This window comes from Rhinatrema bivittatum, chromosome 15, assembly GCF_901001135.1.
Source record: "Rhinatrema bivittatum chromosome 15, aRhiBiv1.1, whole genome shotgun sequence".
NCBI lineage: Eukaryota > Metazoa > Chordata > Amphibia > Gymnophiona > Rhinatrematidae > Rhinatrema > Rhinatrema bivittatum.
This window is the reverse complement of record NC_042629.1, coordinates 57106501-57114854: the sequence shown is the minus strand read 5'-3', so window position 1 is coordinate 57114854 and position 8354 is coordinate 57106501. Positions and strand designations below refer to the sequence as shown.

General features: G+C 46.1%; 1 protein-coding gene and 1 long non-coding RNA gene across 7 annotated transcripts in view; one reads left to right on the top strand and one right to left on the bottom strand.

The window, feature by feature from the left end:
• The window catches only part of LOC115076696 (chloride channel protein ClC-Kb-like), a 50733-nt gene extending 47717 nt beyond the window's left edge, over nt 1-3016 (bottom strand). For 2 of the 6 annotated variants that reach the window (XM_029578423.1, XM_029578426.1), the window contains exons 1-2: nt 2884-2989; nt 2568-2610 (exon numbers count right to left, since the gene is read on the bottom strand). The gene's annotated coding sequence lies outside the window, so the exon portion shown is untranslated. Of the gene's footprint in view, nt 1-2537; nt 2611-2883 lie in introns of all 6 variants that reach the window. The other 4 variants (XM_029578425.1, XM_029578427.1, XM_029578422.1 and 1 more) reach the window with 4 other exon arrangements.
• Nucleotides 3017-3071: 55 nt separating this feature from the next.
• Nucleotides 3072-8166, top strand: LOC115076698. Its single transcript, XR_003852842.1, has 2 exons — nt 3072-7262; nt 7541-8166. It is a non-coding gene; the product is annotated as an uncharacterized LOC115076698 (long non-coding RNA).
• Nucleotides 8167-8354: the final 188 nt, after the last annotated feature.

Here is an 8354-nt window from a genome sequence, read left to right as displayed (position 1 = left end):
ATTTGTTCTAGCCTGTGCATTAAGAAACTGTGTGCTGAATTTCAGTGCACAGCTTACTACATCTGCCTCTACTACCGCTTAACCATTCTAATAATAAGTAAATTATGCAGTGCTGTGCTGATTATCAGCATCACCCCCTCCCCATGCAGGCATAATACTGACACTCGGAAAGGATAAATATACAGCATGACTAAAATATGAACTCAGGGAAGGAAGTATTTAAAAACATCGGTCAGGATCAAAATAAAATAGCATATACCTGTATATATGTAATATATTTATTTAAAAACAGAAAGATGAATTTTAAAAGCCTGGTGCGCACATCAATTAGGGGATAAGCGAATATGTTGGGCCGACACGTACCGAGCAGATTTTAAAAGCTGCCCGCAGTGTGCACAGAATTGTTTTCTTAAAAAAAAAAAAAAAAAGGAGCAGGGTGTGGTTGGGCTCTGGGCGAAGTGTGGTCGTTCCTGGATTTCACATTGATATTATCACGAAAATACTCACACACTCAGGCATGCGTCGAGGTCCCCTGACGCGTAACTTTACTTCTGCTGTGGATGGCGTGTAAGTCATTAAAAAACACAACCCTAAACAAATTAGCAGGGTTTTAAGGGTCAGGGCTAACGGGGGGAAGGAGGGCTATTAACCTGGGGGGGGGGGGCAGGGTTTGGAAGTCCTATCCCTTACTGAGTGAACTGGGAACGAACTGAGAAAACAGGCAATGACAGCGCACGTGTCTATTAAAATCTCCCAATTACACGATAGAAGCGCCATTTGCGTGCATAGGCGTGTGCCCACTTCAAATTGAGTGCACGTGTGTGCGGTCAGCCTATTTTATAACATGTGTAATATACATGCGTATATTATAAAATAGCCGCGTCCCTGAGCGCGAGCCAGCAAACATGCATACATGTGCACCCATGCGCTGGTTTAAAAGTTACCATCATAGATTGGAGCCAAATTAAAAGAATATACGTGTGTGTGTGTGTGTGTGTGTGTGTGTGTGTATAACAAAGAAATGTGACGGCAGAAAAAGACCATGCAATCTGTCTTGTCTATCATCCACACAACTGCTCAGCTCTGCAATCCCTACCACTCCCTCAGAGATCCCCTGTGCTTTTCTCATATATTCTTGAAGTCAGATACTGTCCTTATCTCCGTCACCTCCACTGTGAGGCTGTTCCACGAATCCATTACCCTGTCTGTAAAGAAATATTTCTTAAGATTACTCCTGAGTCTGCCCCCTTTCACCTGCATCCTATGACCCCTTGTTCTAGAGCCTCCTTTCCTTCTGTACATGGAAACCTTGGAGGCATTTAAATATCTCTTTTATATCTCCCCTATCTCACCTTTTGTCTAAGGTGTAGATGTTTAGATCTTTAAGTCTGTCCTCATATGCTTAAGAACAAAGACCACTGACCATTTTAGTAGCCACCCTCAGGACCGACTCCATCCTGTTTCTATCCCTTTTGAAACTGTGGTTTTCATATACACAGAAATACCCATGCCTCTATGTGCATATAAGCTCCTGTATGTCCCATACAGACTGTCAAGGAAGCAAAGTCACATTTGTTTCCCATTTCCTGGGCTCTGCCACTGTTCTAAATCATTTCTGGCCAGGCAGAAGCCAGCATCTGCTTATCTGATGCCACTTCGCCCCATTTTCAATGGTGCAATAAGCCCACCTTGTTTGTTTTAAGGTGCCCTTCAATTTAAACACCCTGGGGGGCATGGAGGCAGTGGGGGACGGAGGAAGGTTTTGAAGATCACTGTGAAATAGGAGCCTGCAGACTGAAATTCAAGTTATCAGGAGTCATCGCCCTCACGTTCGGGAATCTCCTCAATCTGTGATTTTACACATTTCTTACCAGGTCCAAGCTGTGATTGCTCTCTAAATCAATAGGCGGGTGTTACTGCTACATCACTCACCCTCCTTACCCAGCCACATTATCGACCCCCATTATACTGCTCCAAGGTGAACTTTCACACACAGCTGCTGGCAGCCTGGCTTCGGAGGAGGGTGTTGATTTTTTTTTTCTCACTTCTCCAATGCTCCAAAAATAAGTGAGTGAAAATAAACAAAACCACAGGGCTTTTTTTCTTTTAAAAAGGCAGTTTAACTTTGTTGATTTAAAAATATCCCCAAGTGTAAATCTTTCCTGACCGTGTATACACTACAACACGAGAGCTCTGAAAGACAGGCAAGAGCCGGTACACGGAAAGGTTTTAGGGAACTCAGGACCCGTCAGGCGGTTTGCTCCCGGTGGGATTTGGGGTGATTTTGTGCCGCTCACCCAGACCCTTTTAGAATCAGCCGCCCATGCGGGCCAAAGGGAAGGAGGAAGTGGGAGGGGGGGGGGCAGGTGTTGGGGCACAGTAAGGGAGAGACAGCTGGGGACAGGGGTTGGGATGTGAGACAGTCCTGCACTACTGAAGAAGACGTTTGCTACACAGCCCTCCTCCTCGCTACCCATTACTCTTTTTCAAAAACCCCCCCCCCATCCCATCATACCTCCCTTCCCCTAGCCCAGTACCTTTATTTTTTTTTTTTTTAGAAATCCCACCTGGTCAGGGGACAGCCGGGTGCGCAGCAACCAAACGCAGGCTCTGAAATTGCACAGAAAGTCCCCGAAGTTATTGTTTCCATGTCGGCATGTATTTCCATGTCCCACCAGCTGTCCAGATCAGCCATGCTGAACTCGCCTCTTTCAATATTGAGGTCATGTTTTTATTTTGATGTCCAGAGATGGTAAGCACAGTTCAAAAGATGAACAACTGGAATGTTTTCTCTTCAAACAATCTAATTTACCTGATTTCCCCATCTCCTCAGAAGATTTTTTACTGTCCTAGCCCGGGTGGACTGCAGTGGCGCTCACTCACCTGTTGCTGTGTGTCTTCTCTCAGTTTTAGAGGACAGAAGAGGAGCTGTCTCTTGTTAGTCTCCCTCTCAGTCGTCCTGTCTGCCTACCTGGATTAAACAGGTAAATAGTCCAGCAGCCTCTCTCTCTCTCTCTCTCTCTCTCCCTCCCTCCCCTCCCAAGGAGAAGTTTACAGTCACTATTAAAAACGTCCTTGACAAGTCAAGCAGAACAGGACTCCTTCTCAGCTTCCTGCCTGGGAATGGAAATGAGCAGGGTAAGAACAGCAGGCTAGCTCCCCCTCGATGCCAGCCCTGAACCGCGTCTCTTCCAAGCCTGGGAATAGAGGGGGAACTATTATTTTCTGCCTCCCCCTCAGAACAGGCCCTCCCAGGATGCTTAGCCTGGGAAAGGTGATGACCTTCAACTCAAGATCGGAGGGCTGGAGAAGGTCACTGCTCTTCAGGACTCTAGGGCAGGAGAAGGTCCCCATCCCTTAGGATGCTGGGGAGGGAAAGGCTATTGTTCCTTAGGACTCCAGGAATTGAGAAGGCCATCAAATCTCTGGAATCCAGGGACAGAGGTCACCATCCCATAGGACTCGGAGGTTGAAGAAGATCATCGTTCTAGAAGAATCCGGAGCTCAGATAATCTATGGAGATAGTGCAGAATCACCAGTGTTGTACGGTCAGTGAGAGTGAATGGTAAAATGCTCAGACATCCTGAAACAAAGCTCTTACATGGATATTTCATGCAGTTCAATGAACTCACACGACATATAACCAGGGCTGGTGCATGGTAGTAGACACCCTAGGCCAGGGCATCCCACACTGTGGGTCAGGATACCAAATGGGGGTCACAAAACCTTCAGCTGAGGTCATAAGTGCATCAAATGGCAGCATTCGTTAGGCACCAGCGGCAGCATTACTAGTGGAAGTCAGCTTGGAGCCTGTGAGGCAGCATGCGCACTCGCAGGCTCCGCGGTGGTCCTGCCTTGCTTATGTTTGTCAGGTAACGGGAAGCCCTGCATGAGAAGAGATTGGGGATGCTGCAGGGCCTGCAAGCTTGCATTGGTTCACAGGCCCCACGCTGACTTTCTTTATTAAGTCTGCTGCCACTTGCAGTTTGCCATCTGGCTTAGGACCAGCCGTGAGGGCGGAGTGTGCCCAGGGTGATGGAGACTGCCACGGCTCCTCTCTCTTCATCCATCACTGAGCCTACCAGGAGAAAAATATTGCCCCCGTCATCAGCCTGTCCTCACCAGTTGTCATCCACCCTTGGCCCAAGGCCCAAAGGAAAATGTTGCCATGACCCCAACTGGGAGGATGTTTAGAGAAATGGCTGTTTAAAGGGAGGGATAAGATGCAGAAGGGGTTTGAGGGTTGAATTAGCTGGAGAGGGATTGGCAGTGGAGTATGAGAGAGGGGGAATTAAAGAAGAGTGACTGGGGGATGTAAGAAAGGAGCTGTGAGGTGAGAGGGCATCAGCTGGGGAGGATGCAAGAGAAGGGTTGGTAGGAAGGAGGTGAGGCTGGAGGGTCACAGAGAGAATGCGGCGGATGAGAGTGAGGGGATGACTAAGGATCATTTGGGGGTTATAAGAAGGGCTTGGGGTGAGGGAGGATCAGCTGTGGGATGCAAAAAGAGCTGAAAGGGGGGGTGAGGTTGCTGTTGGGCTGGGGAGGTGACAGGAGCTGAGTGCAGAAGAGTGAAGGCTGAGAGACTGACTGTGCTGCAGAGGAGGAGGTTAAGAGAGGAGCTCCTCTACAAAGGATGCAGGTTGAGAGAGGGGATCAGCTGGAGTGTGGTGAGGGGGGACCTGAGCCTCTGCTAATTTGTTTTGATCCTCTATTGTTATGGGAATTTTCAAGCACTAAAATGGGGGTCACATTAGCTAAACGTTTGCGAAGCCCTGCCCTAGGCAAACCTATAACCTTGCCTCTTCCAACCCTACACCCCTGAGATTTTGATAAATAAACTCAACAGTCATGACATCCAGCATCATGCATTCCAGAACAATCCTTTAACAATACATAGTTGGACATCGTACTTTTAAATATTAAACTTTGTTTTATAGATAGATAGAGAGATAATGCAGAATGGTTCAGAAATCACGTCGCAGTGTCTAATTTTGTGTCATCTGTGATTGATGGGGATAGACTGCAAAAAGAAACATCAAGAAATGCGTACATTTTATAAATTAAGAGGACAGCATTGACTGAAGGCAATCTCTGAAATGGTTGGCAGGGCTGAACGCAGATATTTCCCCTTACTACTCACCATATAAAAAAACATTTGACGTTCTGTCACCTCAGTATTATTCACACACATGCCTTCCATTACCAGGCATGTTGTGAAGTAACACAACAGCCTGGAAAAAAATAGTCACTTAGAGCCTGCATAGCAAACCTGCCCCTACCAAACCAACACTAACTCCCAGAACTCAAACAGCAACAACCCTATCTATGAAAAGCCAACACTGTAAATATTATACCAGGTCCTGCAAAAGGGGTAGGCAGCTCCAGTCCTAAAGTGCCACAAACCGGTCTGGTTTTCGGATATCCACCGTGAATATACATGAGGTATATTTGCACATGCTGCCTCTGTTGTATGCAAATATATCTCATGCATATTCATTGTGAAGGTCCTGAAAAACAGATATATAGTGCCTCTCCTTTTCTCATATATATAGATGCAAAGAATCAGGTAATATGTAGAGATTTAAAGGTGCTTGATAAACAAACCCAAATACTCTCCAAAAGAGTGGGATAGATATGGTAATAATTAAAAAAAAAAAAATCTTTATTGACATTAGTGCAAATCAGATAAAATATTAGAGCACCTAGACCTTCCCAAGTATGTTACATCAAATACCCATGCACAAAATTATTATGTGGATGAATAACTAGACCACAAAATAAAATAAAATGTCTTCCTATTGCAACCAAATCAGAACATTACAATGCTGTTACAGTATGAATAGGCACATCACCATGTTAATACATTGTAACAAACATAAATACACATACAAGCCACACAGATATTAACTATATTCAAAGGCAGTGACTTGTCACAAGTATTATCTGACAAGTGCAAGTTCCAGGTGAAATGCAACAAAAAACCTAACACGTTCTACTGTTTCCTTTCCAACGAAAAAGGTTCAAAGCTTGTGCATTGTTACTTCCTCTCTTCCAGGATAATACATATTCAGATCCTTCAGAATATGTCCCGGGGAGTGTGTGTTCCAGAGACTGTAGTGTCAAAATAATCTAAAGCGAGCAGAGTCTGTCCACAGGACAGCTACTAAGCTACTAAAATGTTCAACGGCCTTCATCATAAGGAATATGGGGACAGAAGGAAAGGGGAGACAAGATAGAAACATTTAAATACCTCCCAGGAATACATGCACAGGAGGGTGGACCTCTTTCAACAGAAAGGAGGCTCTATAATGAGAGGTCATGGGATGAGGATGAAAGAGGGGTAGACTCAGGAATAAACTGAAGGAATCTTTCTTTACAGAAAGGGGTGGTGGACACATGGAACACCACCCCTTTCTCCACAGAGACCGATACTGTCCTGGTCTCTGCGGAGACCAGGACAGTATCTGAATTCAAGAGAGCATGGGACAAGCACGGGGGATCTCTGAGGGAAAGGAAGGGACCATGAAGCTGAGAAGGAGATCGGGATGGGCCGTATGGCCTTTAACTGCTGTCGTGTTCTGTGATTCTTTTCTGCCCTCCGTCCACCTCTCTCCCAATGTCAAGCAGGTACATATCTTACATCTCACATCTTTTGCTCACCAAGCCACTCTAAATATAGGAAAGTCCAAGTCTTTCTGGAGCCCTTACCTCAAAAGGGATAGGGACAGGATGGAGGCGGTCCAGAGAAGGGCGACCAAAGTGGTGTGCGGTCAGTATCAGAAAACCTATGAGGAGAGACTGAAGGATATGAATATGTATACCCTGGAAGAGAGGTGATACACAGGCCTTCAGGTACCTGAAACGTTTTCATGATGTGCCAAACGTCAAACCTTTTCCACACCTCCCTCTGGATGCATTCTGGTTCTTATTTCGATTCTGACAGGAAGAAGCAGAATTACAAATGCCACAATGCACTAGGATTGATTAAAACAAAACAACCAGGACTGCTGTGCCCTGCCTGCTGGTCTACAGCAGCACTTGCCGCATGCCAAGCGAGGATCAGATAAGCAGAAAAAGCTCTGGACAACTCTCAGCCACAGGCTGCAGCTGTCCCGGGGACCGTGTTGTCACCAACAACTTTGAGTGTTAGAACAACAGTGAACAAACCTAAGAGGCTGAGAGAGAGAGAAGGACAGACACAGATAGTAAGCGAAACATATACCAGCCAGATACAGAGATCAAAAGACAAAGAGACACAGAAGGTGAGGGTGACAGAGCAGAGAAAAAGAGAGCAGCCATCGAAAATAAAGATAGCAAAGAAGGAAAGTAAGCAGAGCAAAGAGAGAGCAAAAGCAGAAAAAGGTACATGGCCAGGATTAGACCGAGGATAACAGTGAGCGAGAGTGAGGGAAAGCGAGAGGAGGGACAGTAAGAGAGAAGAGAGAGTGTGAGGCAAGGAGAGAGAGGCATGCGGGAAAGAGAGACTGTATGAGAGATTTTTATTCATTTACTTTATATTTTATCTTTCATGACCGGGCAGGCACTTCAAAGAGTGAATGCGTGGAAAGGAAGGAGAGAGAGCGCGAGAGGAGACCATGAGAGACGCACAGTAAAAGATGGCATGAGCATGCAGGAAGGAGGGAGGAGAAGACACTGTGACATTATATCCTGGGCTGATGATGATCAGGCTGCGCTCCCCAGAATCATTTCTGAAGGTCTGGGACATCTCCTGTTTAACGCGATTTAGCTATTAGTAAACACAGATCCAGGGGTTTGCTCCCAATGGTGTTCTTAGAGTCAAGAAGGGATTTTATTTCACCTGCAGGACATGCAGTTAAACTGGATTTTTTTAATGTGATTATGTCACGCCAGTTATTATTTTTTTTTTTTGTGGGGGGGGACTGCATGTCTTGGGAGAACGATCGCAGCCTTTCACCTCTAGGCCACCAATTCAAATCCCAGCCAGGTTGATGGCCTATGGTGAAGTGAGATGATTGCGTCGGTCCAGTTCCAGGGACCATAGCAGAAGCGCTAGCATCACAGTCCCTGTCACCTGCCTGTGAATCCGTGAATTCTGCAGCGTGCCTCGTCCCTGACTAGGACACAATAAGAGAGACTGGATTTTTGCCTTCCTTTCTTATCGCCGCAAAAAAAAAAAAAAAAAAAGTGCTCATGCAGAGACCACACTTAAGAGGCAGATTTTAAAACCTGCGCACGGGCGCAGGTTTGTTCGCACAACCCGGCACGAACAAATCTATGCCCGATTTTATAACATGCGTGCGCAGCTGCGCACGCATGTTATAAAATCCAGGGTCGGCGCGCGCAAGGGGATGCACAATTGTGCAACTTGCGTG